The 21,855-nt window shown below is 44.0% G+C and overlaps 1 protein-coding gene and 1 long non-coding RNA gene across 2 annotated transcripts in view; one reads left to right on the plus strand and one right to left on the minus strand.

The window, feature by feature from the left end:
- The window catches only part of LOC130201668 (gastrula zinc finger protein XlCGF57.1-like), a 96,395-nt gene that overhangs the window by 33,822 nt on the left and 40,718 nt on the right, over positions 1–21,855 (minus strand). The window lies entirely within an intron of this gene.
- LOC130201670 (uncharacterized) lies at positions 1,310–2,199 on the plus strand. Its single transcript, XR_008833226.1, has 2 exons — positions 1,310–1,572; positions 1,946–2,199. It is a non-coding gene; the product is annotated as an uncharacterized LOC130201670 (long non-coding RNA).

Raw genomic sequence — 21,855 nt, forward strand, 5'->3', positions numbered from 1 at the left:
TGGTTCACAGAGACCTATTTTGCATGCAAATTACATGAATATCTTTAAATGAAAATCCATATTTTAAATGAAATAATTTATTCATACCCAAATCCTACCAAACTGACTCCAGATCAGCACGTACACAAATTTTATTTATGATAATATACTGTATCTAATTACACAAGGCCATTTTAGGACCTAGGTGAAATAACTTGAGGAAAACTGCTTTTAATGCTGGCAAACTAAACATATGTTGTTACTTTGTAGATATTACAATACATTTGGCAATGATAGCAATGCTGTTGGACTTTAAAAGCAGTGTATATGGTTTGGCACGGGCATATTTTGAGTTCTGATATTGGGCTGGTTTTTGGGCTGGTTGTGTCACACAGACCTGGCAACCCTGCTACCCAGAGCTCCACGGAGGTACGCGAGCAACATAGCTAGCAGAAGCTTTATGTTAGTATGGCGTCGGCGACTGAAAACTCTGGTATCTCTACACCAAACACCTTTCAATCGACGGTCAGATATTGACAAGAAGAGGCTGAAAGAGTTGGGACCCGAACATCCGGATTGAAAAATTCTGCAGCAAAGCGCTGACCGCTGGAGGACGTACACCCGGAGATTCTCCTCAAGCCTATATGCTAACCGGAGCTGGTTAGCTGAATGCTCCATGAGTAATTTGTTTTTTTGTTTCCCCTGTCTGTTTTCCAAAGTCCTGGGACGGAAACTCTCTGGACTACAATGGGGTGAGGGATCTACAGAGCTTCAGACAAGTGTAAAGCACGAATCTTGCCACAGTTATTTAGCTAAGAACATGGAGCTAACTCGCTAACAGCATGAAGCTAACCCTGTTTGCAGACCGAACTGGCATCGAAAACACAACGAAGAAGTTCTGAAAAACAGACACATTCCCTCCAGAATAATGGAAACAGGCTGGTTACAGACATGATTGACTTTAACCAGAGTTATTGAGAAGTTTGACCACTTTAACCCTTGTGTTGCCTTAGGGTCATTTGATCAATACACCCTCCCCGCTTTAGGATTAATTTGACCCTATCTAATGTTTAATGTCGGTGTTCTTCGGGTCAACAAACAAACAAAGTGCCTCACACTTAAACTTGGGAAACAATAATAATTTAATAATTTTCTGGAGGTTTTAATTGCTGGCCAAATTGAACCCAAAGGGTAAAATATGTTAGTAAATATAAAGGTAACAGGAGGGTGAAACATTGAATCGGGTCAAAATGACCCAAAGGCGGGGGGAGGGTGTAATATTGATTCGGGTCAAAATGACCTTAAGGCAACACAAGGGTTAAAGAGAGGAGGCTACTTTTCTTTACATATAGTGGGTCTACTCTGTCAAACAGTTAGAAATGCACTCTGTCATTTCTTGTTTTCAATGTATTGTATTTTATTTTTGTTTGTTGTTCAACGATATTATTGAGTGTTTATGAATTTTATTTTAATGAGCTATTTTTATTTAGCGTTATTTTTAAAAATCTGTTTCCTGCGGAAATTGCTTTCCATCTGTTGCACTTCCTGCTCCTGAGTCCGTCTTTCCGTCACAATGGTTTTATATTGCCGAGGGTGAGTTGAGTGAAAAACGATTTTGCACTATTTTGGCTATATTCTTTAATAAAAATTAACCGTTTATGTTACATACAGTAATGGAATGTTAATACGATCCCGGCCCAGCTGTCGTGTCATTTAGACTGTCAAAATATACGTTTGGTGGCGGTTTCATTGAGCCACTTTCTAGCTCATGTAGTTATTTATTTTGTCCATTAGGGTCTCTGTTTTCCCTTGTATGTTACATGTCATGGTTTTTGATGAGAATTGTTATTATTTAGATTTAATGTGGTCCTGTCTTCCATGGACAACGTTTTTTTTATTGCTGAGGGAAGTGGAAGTGCAGAGACAAATCAGAAGGCAAATGTGTGTGTTCTGTTGTCTTCTGCAGAATAAATAAGTGCTGGGAAAATCCACCATCTGAGCCGACTTCTTCCATGCCCGTTCCACATCAGTTACATCTGCTCTGAACCTCTTTCATGTGAGGGTGAAACTCTTTTATTTTGCAAACCTCTGAAACCCAACCCAATGTTCCTTAAAGCTGCTCTGAACCTCTCATGCCCAAAGTTACAGTGTGTTGATAGTTGTTGTTGGACAGTGTTGAGCACGCTGTGTTCTTGAAATAAAGCTTTGTTTTTTACAATATTCTACTCAAAACCTCTCTTCTTCTCATTGTTGAGTGATATTTAAACCACGTCGCCCAACTGCGCCCCCCCCAAAAAAAATGTCATCAGCCGCCACTGATATATACATATATATACATAAACATATATACATAAACACATGCACATACATACACATACATACAAATTCACACACCCATATAAACATATACACACACACACATACATACACCACACACACACATAAATACACACACACAAACATATACATAAAACAATTAACAAAAACAAAAAAACTTGTCCACATTAACCGTTACTTATGATGCTTCATCAATGCTGATACGTCTATACTTGTCCAGAGTCATGTCTTTAAAAATGTTTTTGAATATCACCAGATTCTTACTTTCCTTGATGTCATCAGTTAAAATATTCCACTGTTTCACCCCACAGACAGATGTGCACATGCTTTTTAGAGTTGTATGAACAATTGGTTGTTTGAAATTCCATCTCCCTCTTAGTTCATACTCTCCTTCTCCATCTCTAAAAATCTTTAGAATATTGCCAGGAAGTGAATTATGTTTAGCTTTGTACAGAATTTGTGCTGTTTTGAACTCTACTATATCCCTAAGTTTCAGTGTATGTGATTTTAAGAACAGTGAATTGGTGTGCTCAAGATATCCTACATTATTTACTATTCTGATTGCTCTCTTTTTCATGATGCATAATGGCTGTAGGGTGCTTTTGTAGGTGTTCCCCCACACTTCAACACAATATGTCATGTATGGTAGAACGAGAGTGTAATATAATGTCTGCAATGATTTATAGTTTAGTATGTGCCTTGTTTTGCATAATATCCCAACAGTTCGTGCTAACTTGGACCTGACATACTTGATATGTGGTTTCCAGCTAAAGTTGTGGTCGATTATCACGCCTAAAAATATGTTCTCGAAAACTCTTTCCAGCATAACACTATCCGACATTAATTCTACCGGAGTATTCGGATGTATATTTTTATTACCAAAAACCATAACATTTGTTTTTTTTATGTTTACTGAGAATTTATTGACATTGAACCACAACTTTAGCTTACTCAATTCTGCCGTGACAACCTCCAACAGCTGCTGAAGGTTCTCCCCAGCACAGAATACATTGGTGTCATCAGCAAAAATAACATAATTCAGTATTTTAGAAACATTGCATATGTCATTGATGTACAGTACAAATAATTTCGGTCCAAGAATTGACCCCTGCGGAACACCACATATAATATCTAAGAGTGGAGACCTATACTCCCATCTGAACAAACTGTTTTCTGTTTTCAATGTAACTTTTTAACCAATTTAGCCCTACCCCTCTAATCCCATACCTTTCCAGTTTATGTATTAAAATACCATGATCAATTGTGTCAAACGCTTTCTTTAGATCGACAAAAACACCTACTGAATATTTGTCAACGAAGCTGTCCAACCGCACAACAAAGAGCGTTCGAGAATTTAAGAGAACTGGGAGAGCAGTGAAACTGGCCTGTAGTTAGTAAATAGGTGTTTTTCTCCAGCTTTGTGTAATGGAATCACTTTAGCCGTTTTCATATTACTGGGAAAGCATCCCAAGTCGAACGATAGATTACAGATGAAAGTTAGAGGGTCTACTATAGTGTCAATTACTTGTTTTATTAAAGTCATGTCGATACCATTCCAATCCAGAGATGTTTTGTTCTTAAACTTGTGAACAACGTTAATAATTTAATTTTTATCTGTACCTCTCAAATAGATAGTATCTGGATTTCTTTCTCCATAGAATATTTCAGCACCTCCTCCTTGTGGAGGGTTTATTTCTTTTGCCAGTTTGGGCCCCACATTCACAAATAAGTTGTTGAAGCCCTCCACCACCTCCTTCTTGTCAGTGATTGTCCTATAGTTATCTATAAAATACTCAGAAAAGCTGGAGCTATTTTTTTTTCATAATGACTGAGTTTAGTATGTTCCATGTGCCCCTGATATTATTGTTATTCTTTTCTAACATTAAATTGTAGTAATCCTTCTTACATTTTCTAATAATATCATCCATCCATCCATCCATTATCAATACCGCTTATCCTCATTAGGGTCGCGGGGGCGCTGGAGCCGATCCCAGCTGACATAGGGCAAAGGCGGGGGACACCCTGGACAGGCCGCCAGTCCATCGAGGGCACATATAGAGACATACAACCATTCACTCTCACATTCACACCTATGGGCAATTTAGAGATCAATTAACCTGACGGCATGTCTTTGGACTGTGGGAGGAAGCCGGAGAACCCGGAGGGAACCCACGCTGCCACGGGGAGAACATGCAAACTCCACACAGAAGGACCGCCTCGACCGGGAATTGAACCCGCGGCCCTCTTGCTGTGAGGCAACAGTGCTAGCCACTACACCACCGTGCAGCCCCCTAATAATATCAGTTAATATATTTTTATATCTTTTATATTTCATTTCTTTTTCTCTAGTTCTATCTTTTATAATTGTTTTGGACACGGTGTTCTTTTTTTTACAGGGATTCAACAAGCCCTTTGTGATCCATGGTTTAAACAGAGCTATTGATTTTCTTATTGCGTTGTCGCATTGGACAGCTTCTATCAGTGGCGGTGCGTCCATAGAGGGCGCTAGGGCGCCGCCCCTCTTAAAATGTTGAGATGAAGAAAAAAAAAGAAGAAGAAAAAAATAAAATACATCCTGTCAAAAAACATTATATGCCAAATCATTTAAATAGTAAATATACCGCGTTGACGCGCTAAATATGTGTGGGAGACCGTCAGCCTGTCAACAACCACTTAAGTTAATGTGAAAAAATATAATATATCGCCACTCATTATCACGGCGAGAAGCCCCGCCCCATTTTCGGGACACCGGCCAAACGTGTGTGTGCGGGAGCGAGCAAACATTTCAGTCGTTTCGGCAAGGACGGCTTCTCATTGGCGGATGAAACGTGAATCTTGGGGCACAAAAATGGCCAATGACATTGTTTTATTATTTCACGTGATTAGACTATTCGGCAGATCAGAGACCGGTATCGTTCCCTCAGCCCAGAGAGCTCCACGGAGCTACGCGAGCAGGTTGCTAACGGAGCTGGTCAGCTGGAGGCTCAGTGAGTAATGCGCTGTTTAGTTTCCCCTGTCTGTCGTTCCAAAGTCCTGTGACTGAAACTCTCTGGACTACAACGGGGTGAGGGATCTAAAGAGCTGCAGACAAGTGTAGAGCACGAATCTTGCCGCAGTTATCTAGCTAAGAGCATGGAGCTAACTCGCTAACAGCATGAAGCTAACCCTGTTTGCAGAGCAGAGCAGCAGAAGGAGACCGAACTGGCATCGAAAACACAACGAAGAAGTTCTGAAAAACAGACACATTCCCTCAAGAATAATGGAAACAGGCAGGTTACAGACATGATTGACTTCAACCAGAGAGTTATTGAGACGTTTGCCAACTTTAAAGAGAGGAGGGTGTTAATATTAATCTGATTTATTGAAGGGACCGTAATGTCTAGGTTCCGGCAAAACATCAGAAGAGACGGCACTTTGCCTGTAAGCAGACAGAGATATTGTGTCTGCCGCTCAAGGATAGCTACACGCCTGACCGTATTCAACATCCACACCTGTTATCAATATTTACACATACCGAGAGGGACGCACGGCGAACAGACAGCCCCCACACCGGGGTAAGGGGGATGGAATATGCTCCTGTGACGAGATCTGGGGGGAAGGGATGAAATCTGGGAAGGGATAAAAGGGGGTGGGGTCCTGGGGCTAGTCAGGTATGTTGAGGAGAGCTCCCCATGTGATTGCAATCGCAGGTGGGCATTTGTACTTTGCTTTTGATCAGTGAATAAACGTCTCCCTAAAGGAGAGAACTATAGCAGACTCGGATTATTGTATAAGCTCTTCCAGGCGGTTCAATAATGAATTACGTTACAATTTGGTGACCCCGACGTGATTTGAACACGCAACCTTCTGATAAGCTTTCAGCAATGAATGTCCCATTGTGCCTTCCGGACACTCTTTCTCGTATTGTGGGTGCAGTGTATTTGGTCCTCAGGGGCTGAGTATGGATGCAAGACTTTGACCCAAGGTCCCCACTCCATGATGGTGTCATGCAGACACATCAGATGCCATTACAGCCAGGAAAAGCAACAGAACCAGGAGAGACACAAGTGTTGTTCATTCAGAAGGGGTTGGTACAAGTCACAGCCCAACCGCCAAATAATGAGACAGCGATCAAAGATTACCTGACAGAAACATTGAGCCATCTGGAGAGGGATAACACTGACTTTACAACAGAATCAGCTGACTTGTCCACAAGGGCAACAAACCGGACTTTAAGGGGGGTTAACGACTCTAGGCGAAGGGATGTAGTGAGTCCAAGAACCAGTGGAGGATCCAGGGGGACGACCTCAGACAGGATAAAGACAACAGGGGAGGAACTAATTGCAATATTAAATGAGCGAAGGGTCACTACGGAGCTAAATGAGGCAATCGATGGTGACGAGAGTGCTGAGGGAAGTGGAGAGGACTTATCAGAAAAAGATGCAGAGCAAGTTAGATTAAGGAGAGAAGAGAGGTGTAGGATGGTGATGCCACCACCACGGTCAGAAGGTTTAGGGAACTACGGACACAGATATTACCAAAGACTGGACAAAGTTGGAGCAAATGTGCACCAATGTAATAACATGAAACCACCAACGACTAAAAGAAGGACTGACTCCACACACAGGCGACCACAACAACAATTTCCACTTCTGACTGCAGTGGGAGCGAATGGCCATGAGAAGACAACATACTCGCCCCTTGCCCTGTCAGATGTGACCATGCTAAAAGATAAACTACCTAAAATTGAGAAGGGGGGGGCAGCGTGGATCCGAGGTTTTTTGGGGCAATGTGCAGGAAGTGTCCCAGGGGTAGGGGACTTTAGAAGAATTTTTGTAGCCTGCGCCTCTTTAGCGGACCTGCAGCAAGTGGAACGGATGGCGGATACAACAAATGTACATGATGGAGCTCCATTAGCAGACTGGGTGAGTGATTTGTGGCCTCAGCTCAGGTTTAGGTACCCTGTGAAGGTGGAGACCATGGACCTTACAGTTGTGCCACCATTGGATGGTGAGGGAGGGGCAGCATATTTGGGGAGGATATGAGAGTTGTGGAACACCAAACTGGGTGAGGACCCCATGGTCGACACGAACACTGAACTGTTGTTTAGAGGGTCCATAGAGGCATCGGTACCTGATAACATAAAAACACAACTGAAAGGGACGGTAGGGCTAGCAAGTAAGAACTTTAACAGTTGGGCAGCTCATGTGGGGCACCACGTGGATTGCAATAAAGAGAGTTGGGATAAGGACAAAACAGAACTAAATAACCTACAGTTGCAGTTAATGAAAACACAGCTAAAAGAAAGCAGAGAAAGCGTGAACAGAGCGAAAACAGAAGCTAAGCAGATGCCACAAAACACGGTGCAGCAGGCACCAGCACAGTCACCTGGACCTTACGTCCCACACAATCCGTGTCCAGCCCCTCCGCCGGATCCATATGCACTGGTCTATCAACAGCCACAGCAAGCAGCATTAGCACCACCTCAAGCCCAGTTCCCACAACCTTATTATCCGCAACAGGCGGGTCCATTAAGGATAGAACAAACGGTAGGAATTTCTAAAACAATTGAAGGGCTGTTGACGGCAGGTGTATTGGAGAGGACGTGGTCTCCCTGGAATACACCTATTAATCCGGTCCCTAAACCTGGAAAACCAGACTACAGAATGGTTCATGATTTAAGACCGATCAATAAGGTCATAGTGCCGACTCACTATGATACTCCAAACCCATACACAATGTTGAATGCTGTGGGTCCAGACAAGACATGGTTCACCTGCATTGACTTGGCAAATGCTTTTTTCTGTGTTCCGCTGGCTGAAAATTCGAGACAGATATTTGCATTTTCCTATCAGGGAAAGCAGTACACCTACACACGCCTGCCACAGGGCTATCTAGACTCACCTTCCATTTTTAACTATGTGCTCAAGAACATTCTGTCAAAGATAGAATTACCAGCTGGAGTGGTGCTGTTACAATATGTTGATGACATTTTGCTAGCGGGAACCAGTTCAGAGTCAATTATGGAGGCAACAAAGGTGGTTTTGAGTTGGCTACAGGTAAATGGATTCAAGGTCTCAAAGTCGAAGTTGCAGATTGGGAGGCAGAGAGTAACTTTCTTGGGTAGAGTAGTGGCTAAGACAGGGCAAGCTATGACTGAAGAACAGAAATCATCAATTTTGCAGCACACAAAGCCAGTGACAGTAAGAGAGATGATGAAATTTTTGGGTTTGGTGACCTGGAGTAAAAATTTCATTGCTAATTTTTCCGAGCAAGTGTCCCCGTTGAGAGGACTGATACAGGGCGCGGGATATAAAAATTACTCAAAGCCGTTGGTATGGACTCAAGAGGCAGACGCCGCATTCATAGCCACTAAACAGGCCATGGCCAGCGCGACCACGTTGCACGCACCTGATTATTCGAAGCCATTTCACCTCGATGTTGATGAAAAGGACGGATTTGTGAATTCTGTCCTATTTCAAAAGGGGGAGGGGGGTACAGATAGAAGGATTTTGATGTACTACAGTGGGAAGATAGACAAGGTGGAGATAGGGCACCCTACATGTGTCAGACACGTAGCGGCGATAGGAAAAGCACTGATGAAAACAGCCCATCTAACGATGGAGCACCAGACTGTTGTACATTCCACACACGGAGTGGTGGCGTTTCTACAGTCGAACGCTTTCACACTCTCCGCGGCGAGGCAGACTACTCTGCAAAACCTTTTGACAAAGACACACATACACTACGAGGCCTCAGCTAAAAACATGGCCACACAGATGGGTAATGGGGACGAGCATGTGTGTGAAGACGCAACGGACCGTGAAATGAAGTTACACCAGACCTTAGAGAAAGAGCCACTGACTGAACCAGACGACACCTACTACTGCGACGGACATAGCCATCAGACACTAGCTCGAGAGATAGTGGCGTCGTATGCGGTAGTCAGAAGAGCGAGTGAGGGCTGGGAGATAGTAAGAACAGGCATAGTTCCACAGCCAGCATCAGCACAGGCAGCAGAGTTAGTGGCACTAACAGAAGCATGCAAGGCAGCAAAGGGAAACAGAGTGAATATCTATTCAGATTCAGCATATACCCTACAAGCAGTACACATAGACCTATGCCATTGGAGACGAAAAGGTTTTGTGACTAGTAATGGTTCTCCAGTGAAACATCTACGACCTTTGCTGGACCTCTATCATGCCCTAAAAGAACCAAAGCAGGTAGCAGTGATGAAGTGCAAGGGACATCAGACAGCGACATCTGAGGTAGTGATGGGGAACAACGCAGCAGATCTAGCGGCTAAGGGTACAGCAGGGTACCGACCCAAGAACCAGATGATGCAGGGAAAGGAAGTACCAGAGAAGGACAGGCTAGACTCAGACCACATTAAAAGGGTGCAAGAGGGGGCGACACCCACAGAGAAACAGGCTTGGATAGAGAAGGGGGCGAGCCAAGACGAGGTGGGGATATGGAGAAGCCATGAAGGGAAAGTTGTAGCCCCGGCAGGTCTGTTGAACATGTTGTGTCAGGAAGCACATAGCAGAGGACATGGTGCAAGTGGGAAAATGATGACATTGCTTACTCAGAACTGGTGGCATCCATTCATGAGAGAAATAACTAAATACTACGTTCAGACCTGTGAAATATGTTGCAAACATAACCCCAAGGCAGCTCTGAGAGCGGGGTTAGGAAGTTTCCCTGCTCCAACGGCCCCCTGGAAGGAAGTAGTCATCGATTTCACAGACATGGGAATTGGGAACCGTGTCGAGAGAAAGAGGTATCTGTTGGTATGTGTGGATCCTTTCTCCCGGTGGGTAGAAGCTATCCCCACAAAGTCAGAGAGGGCAGCAGAGGTGGTAAAGTGGTTAACTAGAGAACTCATACCTCGGTTTGGCATTCCAGAGGTAATCAGATCAGACAATGGTTCACATTTCTCCAATTCAGAACTACAAGAGATAGAGACAACCTTCGGCATCACTCACAAGTTTGGAGCAGTGTATCATCCGGCATCCCAGGGACTTGTAGAGAGGGCAAACAGGACCATAAAAGAGGGACTAGGGAAAGTATGCGCAGAAACTAAGTTGAGCTGGGTTGAGGCCCTCCCAATAGTACTGTATGGGATTAGGTCAAGTCCAAACTCTAAGTTGGGAATAAGTCCCCATGAAGTACTTACGGGTAGGAAAATGCCATGCCCACTGACATCTACCTTGCCAACCACAGTCAGCCAGTTGCAACACCAGCATATGGAAATCTCAGAGTACATGAGGAAGTTGAATAACGCTGTCATGAGTATCTCCCAACAGGTGACGGAGATCCTGTCCACGGAAGAAAAAGGAGACGCTGCTCCAGTGGAAGTGGAGGACTGGGTCCTGAGGAAAGTGGCAAAATTCAACTGGACGGCTCCCCGCTGGGAAGGTCCATACAAGGTGGCGGAGGTAACCTCACACTGTGTAAAGGTGTGGTTGAAAGAAGATAAGATAAGTAATTGGATACACAAGACGCATTGTGCCCGAGCTCTGACCCCGAAAGACAGAACATTGACCCTGGTCAGGAGTGAGTTAAAAGAAGTCAACAGCCGCCAGGAGGTAGCAGCACCAGAAGAAAAGGGGAACATTTTGGAGGAGGAGGAAGAGCCAAGATATTGCCTAAGAAGCAAGAAATGAACATTGAACCACAACATTAGCGGTTAAACAGTCCTAGCTTTCCATAATAAAAGTAGATCCAGGATTAGAAATACTCACGACCGCAACAATGAGAACCGCACTAGGATGCGACACAAAAGCTGTCCTATGGGTCCTTCTCATGATATGTCTTGCAGCGGGGCTCCCTTTCATGTGGTGGGAGCAGAGGAAGAACCTGGACCAGCCTGAGAATAGAACCACCACCCTCTCCCCTCGGCCCGGCATCAAGTCTCCACTGCGAGCGGAGAGAAGTGTGCCGCCAACCCTAAACCCGGTCCTATATGTCAAGAATGAGTCTGGATCGCAGGCTTTCCAGGTAGATCTGTGTAGCATCATCAACTGTGGGAGCGACCAACTGGGGTGGAGGGGTTATGACGTCTACATGTGCATCCTCCCCTGGGGAGAACCGGTCAGCCCCCGTTGGTGCCCAAACTGGACATATGTGTACTGGACTTCGAGACCAGGGGGGTGGGTCCGGCAGGGAGATCATTGGAGTAAATTTCAGGGGAAAATTAGTCTAATTAGAGGTCAGGCGATCACCACATCAGAAGGCTGCAACCCACTCCTCATCACCATAACAGACCTAAGAGAATCCCCATTCTTTAACGAGGTAAAAAGCACGTTTTCCTTAGTGGTGGGGGTGGATACGATCGGGAGGGACCCAATGGGTACACTAAGAATTACCATACTACCGCTCGATAATGTAACAGTAATCTCAGGCTCAGATACAGGGAACGACTCCCCAGGTGGAGTACAGCGGGTGGAGCTGAAAAACTTCACCTTTGAGGATAAATTAGCTGTAGAGACCGGGTTCGATCTTACTAATTACTGGATGAAGTGGATAACAACTGCAGCACACGGGTCAAACGCAACAGACTGCGTCGCTTGTGCCAACCCAAGGCCCAGTTCATGGACTGTACCATCAGTACTAAGCCGACCAGAGGACCTGGACTGTCTTTTAGACCTCCATATAAATGAGAACCCGGGTAACGATTGCATTGAATGGGAGAAATATTTCCCTGGCTCCCCGGCGACGGCTCTACCACCAATCTTCACCCCGATTAAAAATAACTATTCATGCCTAACTAGGACTAGTGCGACCGGGATACGATTAGGTGATCTACCCGGAGACTGGTGCAGCAGTAAGAGGAGTGTAACAAGTTGGGATAAGATAACTAGACTGCGGTACTCTAGATCAGACATATACTGGTTCTGTGGGGGAAGACGATTGTTGAATGTCCTCCCCAAGGACTGGCAAGGAACCTGTACCTCAGTCTCACTAATAGTCCAGATCCGAGTAATCCCCCTAGGAGCCCAGGAGCTTGCCAGTTATGTAAAAACCCCGGGTCCCCTGGATAGGAAGAAGAGGAGTTTTGACCTGCACGCTGGCTCTCCCATCTATTTTGACGCCATCGGAATACCCAGAGGGGTGCCAAACGAGTATAAATTAATAAACCAGATAGCAGCAGGTTTCGAATCAGTGATCCCATGGATAACCATAAACAAAAATGTTGACCGCTTAAACTATGTGCACTTCAACATCCAGCGTCTGACTAACATGACCCGTGACGCCTTCGCTGGAGTGCATGAGCAGCTGTCTGCCACCTCAATAATGACGTATCAGAACAGGTTGGCACTCGATATGCTGTTAGCAAAAGATGGAGGAGTGTGCTCAATTTTTGGCCAAAGTTGTTGTACCTACATCCCAAATAACACAGCCCCGGATGGATCTTTCACCAAGGCCCTAGAGGGTCTCAAAGCGCTGTCCCTTGAATTGGCAGAACACTCAGGCAAGGTAACCCCCTTTAATAACTGGCTAAACAATATGTTTGGGAAGTGGAAAGGCGTAATCATCTCTGTAATCCTCTCCGTAGTCGTAGGGGTAGTAGTGCTGGCTTTATGCGGATGTTGTTGCATCCCCTGTATCAGACAGTTATGCCTGAAGTGTATCACCACCGCTGTGGACTCCAAATTGCCCCAGTCCTATCAGATGGCCCTCTTAGCAGAGAAGGTGCGGTTGCTGGAGAAGGATGGAGAGGATGAAGACGATGGTGAGCAGCTAAGTATCAACGGCGATGGATCCGAGGAAGAACTCGAATTGGACGCTCCCATCCTGTACACATAACTTGCTAAGGTTTGACCATATCCCATATAGTGCACACAAGCACACACTTAAAGAGGCGTGATACTGTTATGGTAGGGAGGTTTTTCATTCTGTGTGTATATTAGCATACTATGTGCTTAGAGGAATATCCAGTAGAGAGAGGGTTACAACAACCTAGAGACAACGGTTCTCTAGTACGAGGAATATAAAGATCCTGGATATAAGAGGGTCCAGCTTAGCTTTTTATGAGATCTATCAAGTTTTTGGATAGCAAATTACCCCTATTTCTATTTGTTAATGTTGAGATTTCCACTCTGTACTGACAGCACACTACACTTATTTAGTCTTATTGTTGTTAGAGATTTCCACTCTGTACTGATGTAATTACACCTATTTCTATTTTATAATGTTGAGATTTCCACTCTGTACTGACAGCACACTACACTTATTTAGTCTTATTGTTGTTAGAGATTTCCACTCTGTACTGATGTAATTACACCTATTTCTATTTTTTAATGTTGAGATTTCCACTCTGTACTGACAGCACACTACACTTATTTAGTCTCATTGGTGTTAGAGATTTCCACTCTGTACTGATTTAATTACACCTATTTCTATTTTTTAATGTTGAGATTTCCACTCTGTACTGACAGCACACTACACTTATTTAGTCTCATTGTTGTTAGAGATTTCCACTCTGTACTGATTTAATTACACCTATTTCTACTTAAAATGTGCAGATCTCCAGCATGTCACTGATCGAGCCAGTTCTTCTAGATTTAGATTAAGATTGAGTTACATAATGAATTATGTAAAAATGGGGATTGTTAATATTAATCTGATTTATTGAAGGGACCGTAATGTCTAGGTTCCGGCAAAACATCAGAAGAGACGGCACTTTGCCTGTAAGCAGACCGAGATATTGTGTCTGCCGCTCAAGGATAGCTACACGCCTGACCGTATTCAACATTCACACCTGTTATCAATATTTACACATACCAAGAGGGACGCACGGCGAACAGACAGCCCCCACACCGGGGTAAGGGGGATGGAATATGCTCCTGTGACGAGATCTGGGGGGAAGGGATGAAATCTGGAAAGTGATAAAAGGGCGTGGGGTCCTGGGGCTAGGCAGGAATGTTGAGGAGAGCTCCCCGTGTGATTGCAATCGCAGGTGGGCATTTGTACTTTGCTTTTGATCAGTGAATAAACGTCTCCCTAAAGGAGAGAACTATAGCAGACTCGGATTATTGTATAAACTCTTCCAGGCGGTTCAATAATGAATTACGTTACAGAGGGCTACTTTTCTTTACACATAGTGGGTCTACTCTGTCAAACACCCAATGTAACATGTGCTGCATCTCTTTCTGACTCTATTCTGCTCTGAACCTCTTTCATGTGAGGGTGAAACTCTTTTATTTTGCAAACCTCTGAAACCCAACCCAATGTTTCTTAAAGCTGCTCTGAACCTCTCATGCCCAAAGTTACAATGTGTTGATAGTTGTTATTGGACAGTGTTGAGCACGATGTGTTCTTGAAATAAAGCTTTGTTTTTTACAATATTCTACTCAAAACCTCTTTTCTTCTCATTGTTGAGTGCTGTTTAAACTGCGCCCACCCCCAAAAAAAATTCACCAGCCGCCACTGGCTTCTATCATATATTGATAACAAAATATCCAAGAAAGAGTCATATGCAGAGTTTACATCCACTGTTTCATAAACAGTTCTCCAGTCTTGTCCCAGCAATTCCCTTCTAAATGCATCAAGGGTAACTTCTGTTCTTACTCTCCTCTGTCTTGTTATACTTTCATCCTTCATCATTTTATGTTCACAATCATAGATATCAAACACTGGTAGGTGGTCACTTATATAATTTATAAGTAACCCACTCATTAAATTATCTTCCATATTATTAGTAAATATATTATTTATAATTGTTGCTGATTGAGATGTTATTCTACTGGGTTTAGTAATGATAGGGTATAAGCTCATACTGTACATTGTCGCAGTATATTCATCAATCGATAATAGTTTATTTGGATTTAATAAATCAATATTGTAATCACCACAAATGAAAGTGACTTTCTGCTCAGTGTTTGTAAACATACCTTCCATCAATCCTTGAACTTCTCTATACTGGAGCTGGGAGCTCTGTATACACAACTAACAATCAGATTTGTCTTTTTCTTCATGAAAATCTCTATAGAAATACATTCACACACATCCTCAATAGCAGCAGTCATGCAGTTAACAATCTTATATTTAAGCTCCGCAGTCTCTCACACTCAAACACCTAATAGGTGACGTCAGTGAGCCTTTCAGGGTTCAGTGTTTGGGCCTTACACTCTGCTGCACTGACCTGTTTTCACCGCTAGGGGTCAGTAGTCAGTCGCTCTTCGTGTCTGAGGGACAGCAGCTCGCTGTCATCTGGGTTTACCTGGTATTCCGTCTCCATGCTGGTGAACCCGTGTTTCACTGGCAGTCACACTTTACTCTTGGAAAATGATTCACAGCTGAATCCTAAAATCAAAATGATTGATTTGTTTTAAAAAGCTTCAGGTCTCTGTCTGAATGGAATGAAATGTGAGTTATGTGTCTTAAAAAGTAGTAATATAACTTATATTAATGATATACCTGTAAAGAACACAGTGAACCACTTAGGCCTCCTTGTAACCCAAGAACAAGACGATGTCGTCATTGTTTTAGTCCCATTGTGACCGAGCGTTCTGGGTTGGTGTGTGAGGTTCACAATCAGCGTCTTAGTCTTGACACATGTCAAGAGGCCACGTGATAACGTAACCCCAAAAATGAAACTTAAATGTAAGTTTCAACCCTGCCGGAGTGCCGTAAGTGTGTGTGATGAATCTTTTTAGACAGACACACTCGTGGTTGTAAAAATCAACAAGTGATATCAAACTCACTTATTTCTCTGTGGCAAACATGTTTTAGAGGAAAGTTTAAAGCACAGAGACGGACTAACAAATGTTCTCTGCTCTCAACATGAACTCTGGACTTTGTGGTTTCAGGAGGAAAAACTGACTGAATGACTCTTGACCAATGACGTCATGGACTCTGTAACAGCTCGGTGGCCGCCGCTCGCCGGTTTCCCCCCAAAGCACCAGACTAAATGAGTTCAAGAGTTCAAACTCAGAGTTTGATTTCAGTGCAAAGCTTTGTGAATGAGGAACAAAGTTTGTATTCTCAGCGCTGCTCTTCTTCCTGGAATGAATCAACGTTTTAACCCCCCCCCCCCCCTCTCGTCTTCCTGGAATGAACCCCCCGCGCCCCCACCCCCTCTTCTTCCTGGAATGAACCAAAGCTTTAACGCCCAACCCCCCCCCCCCCTATTCTTCCTGGAATGACCCAAAGCTTTAATGACCCCCTCCCCTCTTCTTCCTCCTCCTCTGCAGAAAAGGGAGCCCCACTCTGTTCACATCTGACCTTGTTCCCTCCCTTAGATCTACAGTTTTACAGATGGGTTTAACCAAGATGGCGGTGAAGTGCAGCAGCTGACAGGCCCCGTTCACTGCAGAGACACATGTTGTTAGATCAGAGCTCAAAGTACAGTCGCTTCGGAGGAAGGGAAACTCAGACAGTCGTTGTTTTTGTGAGGTTAAATGGCGCAGAAAAGATCTGATCGACATTGTATCTGTTATCTGTTACCTCTGCTTAATGGATTATCAGAACGGTTGTAACACAGTCTCAGCTGCAGCAGAAAAGACCGGGAGGCAGAGAGAGCTGGAGGGGATTCGACACAACATCCATCAGAGAATCCAGGACCGAGAGAAAGACCTGAAGCTGCTCTATCAGGAGGTGGAGGCCCTCTACCTCTCTTCTGATAAAACAGTTGAGGAAATTGAGAAGATCTTCACTGAGCTGATCCGTCTCATGGAGAACAAATGCTCTGATGTGAAGCAGCAGGTCAGATCCCAGCAGAGAACTGAAGTGAGTCGAGTCAAAGAGCTTCAGGAGAAGCTGGAGCAGGAGATCACTGAGCTGAAGAGGAACGAGGCTGAGCTGAAGCTGCTGCCACACACACAGGATCTCAAGCCGTTTCTACTCAGCCACCCCTCACTGTCACCACTCGCTGACTCTACACACTCATCCAGCTTCATCATCCGTCCTCTGAGATACTTTGAGGATGTGACGGCGGCTGTTTCAGAAGTCAGAGATAAACTACAGGACGTCCTGAGAAAGAAATGGACAGATATCTTACTGACGGTGACTGACGTGGATGTGTTATTGTATGAAGCAGAGCCCAAGACCAGAGCTGAATTATTAAGGTATTCACAGGAAATCACTCTGGATCCGAACACAGTACACGCATGGCTGGCATTATCTAATGAGGACAGAAAAGCATCATTTATGAGGAAAGAACAGTCATATTCTAGTCACCCAGACAGGTTCACTAGATGTTGGCAGGTCCTGAGTAGAGAGAGTCTGACTGGACGTGGTTACTGGGAGCTGGAGTGGAGCGGAGGAGAAGGAAGAGGAGGAGGAGTTCATGTAGCCGTCTCATTCAAGAATATCATCAGAACAGAGGTCGGGGATGATTCTGTGTTTGGATGGAATAACAAATCTTGGGTTTTAGATTGTTACAATAACGGTTATAACTTTCGCCACAACAGAATCTATAGTTCCGTCTCTGGTCCTCAGTCCTCCAGATTAGGAGTGTACCTGAATCACAGAGCAGGTATTCTGTCCTTCTACAGCATCTCGGAGTTCCACAAGGTTCTGTGCTTGGACCAATTTTATTTACCTTATACATGCTTCCTTTGGGCAATATTATCAGGAAACATCCATAAACTTTCATTGTTATGCAGATGATACTCAACTATATCTATCGATAAAACCAGAGGAGAGCAACCAACTCGGTAAAATTCAAGCATGTCTTAAAGACATAAAAACATGGATGACCTGCAACTTCTTGATGTTAAACTCAGACAAAACCGAAGTAATTTTAATCGGCCCTGAGCACCTCAGAGATCAATTATCTGTTGATGTGGTTTCTGTAGACGGCATTGCCCTGGCATCCAACACCACTGTAAAGAATCTTGACGTTATCTTTGATCGGGACTTGTCCTTTAACTCCCATGTAAAGCAAATCTCAAGGACTGCATTCTTTCATCTCTGTAATATTTCAAAAATCAGGCACATCTTGTCTCAAAAAGATGCAGAAAAATTGGTTCACGCATTCGTTACTTCGAGACTGGATTACTGCAACTCCTTATTATCAGGCTGCTCTAATAAGTCTAATAAGTCCAGTTGATCCAGAATGCTGCAGCTCGTGTTCTCACTAAAACTAAGAAAAGAGATCACATCACTCCTGCACTAGCTGCTCTGCACTGGCTACCCATAAAATCAAGAATCACTTTTAAAATTCTTCTCTTAACCTACAAAGCATTGATTGGTGATGCACCATCATATCTTAAGGAGCTTGTAGTACCATATTGCCCCACTAGAGAGCTGCGCTCACTAAATGCGGGACCACTTGTAGTTCCTAGAGTCTTAAAAAGTAGAATGGGAGCCAGAGCCTTTAGTTATCAAGCTCCTCTTCTCTGGAACCAGCTTCCACCTTCAGTCCGGGAGGCAGACACAGTCACCTCATTTAAGAGTAGACTTAAGACTTTCCTCTTTGACAGAGCTTATAGTTAGGGCTGAATCAGGTTCACCTGGTCCAGCCCCTTGATATGTTGCTATAGGCTTATAGCTGCCGGGGGACGTTTTAGGATGCACTGAGTACCTATCTCCTCTTTTTTCTCTCCTTAAGGATGAATTTTCATCTCTCAATCACACGTTACTAACTCTGCTTTCTCCCCGGAGTCCTTTTGACGTCACGTCTCATGGGGTCATCGGACCCTATGAGACGACATAGATCCTATCTGCCTGATGGATCATCGAGGTCTGGGTCGTGGAATTCCTGCTCCTGACTACGCCACTGTCCTGTTGAGACTCCGCCCACTGTTCAGACTCCGCCCACTCCTACTCCCCACCGCCATCTGCCTGATGGATCGTGGAGGTCTCCATCGTGGAATATGCCTACTATGAACTATTCATACACTCTGTCATATTCATTGAATGTATTTTAACTCTAAATCTGTCCTTCTGTACACATTACATCTATTGCACCTGTCCATCCTGGAGAGGGATCCTCCTCTGTTGCTCTCCTGAAGGTTTCTTCCCCCCTGAAGGGTTATTTGGGAGTTTTTCCTGGTCCGATGCGAGGTTTTGGGGCAGGGATGTCTATGTGTACAGATTGTAAAGCACTCCGAGACAAATTTGTAATTTGTGAAATTGGGCGATACAAATAAACTGAATTGAATTGAATTGAACAATGACAAAGATTGACATTTCTCGAGACATAGACGACATAAACAAGCAGGTAACTTCAGCAATTATTATGGCAGCCAATGGAGCTATACCCAGGAGTAAGAATCAGATAAGTAAGACACTTGTTCCGTGGTGGACAGAGGACTGTGGCAAGGCAGTTAAAAGCAGGAACAAAGCATTTAGACTCGTCAGAAGAACCCACAACATGCAGCATTTGATTCAATACAAAAAAGCACAAGCAGTGGTGAGAAGAACAATACGACAAGCTAAGAGAGAGAGTTGGAGACAATTTTGCAATAAAATAGGAAGAACTACTCCTGTGGGAGAGGTATGGAGAATGATAAAGAGGATGGGAGGAGATAGAAGGGAATGGGAGTACCCAGTTTTGACTTCTGGCGAGGAAACAGCGGTCTCCAATAGGGAAAAAGCAGAGATAATGGCAAAAGCATTTGTGAAGATTCATGGTTCAGATAAGCTGTCGGAAGAAGAAAGAAGTAGAAGGGAGAGTAGAATTAACCAGCATCCAGGTGTGCTAGATAGGAGGGAAAGAACACATGATAACATTGATGAACCTTTTACTCTGGCAGAGATGGTGAGAGCCATAAATGGATCAAAACCAACATCGCCAGGGGACGATCAGGTATGCTACGTCATGCTAAAGCATTTGGGAAGGGGAGCACTTTTTAAGCTGCTGTGCCTTTATAACAGAGTATGGGAGGAAGGAAAGTTACCGAGCGTATGGAAGGAGGCAATAGTGATCCCAATTAGAAAACATGGCAAAGATCCATCTAAACACACCAGCTACAGACCAATATCACTAACATCGAATATGTGTAAAGTAATGGAAAGGATGATAACGGCAGTGGCGGGCCGTTTTAGGATGCACTGAGTACCTATCTCCTCTTTTTTCTCTCCTTAAGGATGAATTTTCATCTCTCAATCACACGTTACTAACTCTGCTTTCTCCCCGGAGTCCTTTTGACTTCACGTCTCATGGGGTCATCGGACCCTATGAGACGACATAGATCCTATCTGCCTGATGGATCATTGAGGTCTGGGTCGTGGAATTCCTGCTCCTGACTACGCCACTGTCCTGTTGAGACTCCGCCTACTGTTGAGACTCCGCCCACTCCTCCTCCCCACCGCCATCTGCCTGATGGATCGTGGAGGTCTCCATCGTGGAATATGCCTACTATGAACTATTCATACACTCTGTCATATTCATTGAATGTATTTTAACTCTAAATCTGTCCTTCTGTACACATTACATCTATTGCATCTGTCCATCCTGGAGAGAGATCCTCCTCTGTTGCTCTCCTGAAGGTTTCTTCCCTTTTTTCCCCCTGAAGGGTTATTTGGGAGTTTTTCCTGGTCCGATGCGAGGTTTTGGGGCAGGGATGTCTATGTGTACAGATTGTAAAGCACTCCGAGACAAATTTGTAATTTGTGAAATTGGGCGATACAAATAAACTGAATTGAATTGAATTGAACAATGACAAAGATTGACATTTCTGGAGACATAGACGACATAAACAAGCAGGTAACTTCAGCAATTATTATGGCAGCCAATGGAGCTATACCCAGGAGTAAGAATCAGATAAGTAAGACACTTGTTCCGTGGTGGACAGAGGACTGTGGCAAGGCAGTTAAAAGCAGGAACAAAGCATTTAGACTCGTCAGAAGAACCCACAACATGCAGCATTTGATTCAATACAAAAAAGCACAAGCAGTGGTGAGAAGAACAATACGACAAGCTAAGAGAGTTGGAGACAATTTTGCAATAAAATAGGAAGAACTACTCCTGTGGGAGAGGTATGGAGAATGATAAAGAGGATGGGAGGAGATAGAAGGGAATGGGAGTACCCAGTTTTGACTTCTGGCGAGGAAACAGCGGTCTCCAATAGGGAAAAAGCAGAGATAATGGAAAAAGCATTTGTGAAGATTCATGGTTCAGATAAGCTGTCGGAAGAAGAAAGAAGTAGAAGGGAGAGTAGAATTAACCAGCATCCAGGTGTGCTAGATAGGAGGGAAAGAACACATGATAACATTGATGAACCTTTTACTCTGGCAGAGATGGTGAGAGCCATAAATGGATCAAAACCAACATCGCCAGGACGATCAGGTATGCTACGTCATGCTAAAGCATTTGGGAAGGGGAGCACTTTTTAAGCTGCTGTGCCTTTATAACAGAGTATGGGAGGAAGGAAAGTTACCGAGCGTATGGAAGGAGGCAATAGTGATCCCAATTAGAAAACATGGCAAAGATCCATCTAAACACACCAGCTACAGACCAATATCACTAACATCGAATATGTGTAAAGTAATGGAAAGGATGATAACGGCAGTGGCGGGCCGTTTTAGGATGCACTGAGTACCTATCTCCTCTTTTTTTCTCTCCTTAAGGATGAATTTTCATCTCTCAATCACACGTTACTAACTCTG

This window comes from Pseudoliparis swirei, chromosome 11 (genome assembly GCF_029220125.1).
Source record: "Pseudoliparis swirei isolate HS2019 ecotype Mariana Trench chromosome 11, NWPU_hadal_v1, whole genome shotgun sequence".
NCBI classification, from domain to species: Eukaryota; Metazoa; Chordata; class Actinopteri; order Perciformes; family Liparidae; genus Pseudoliparis; species Pseudoliparis swirei.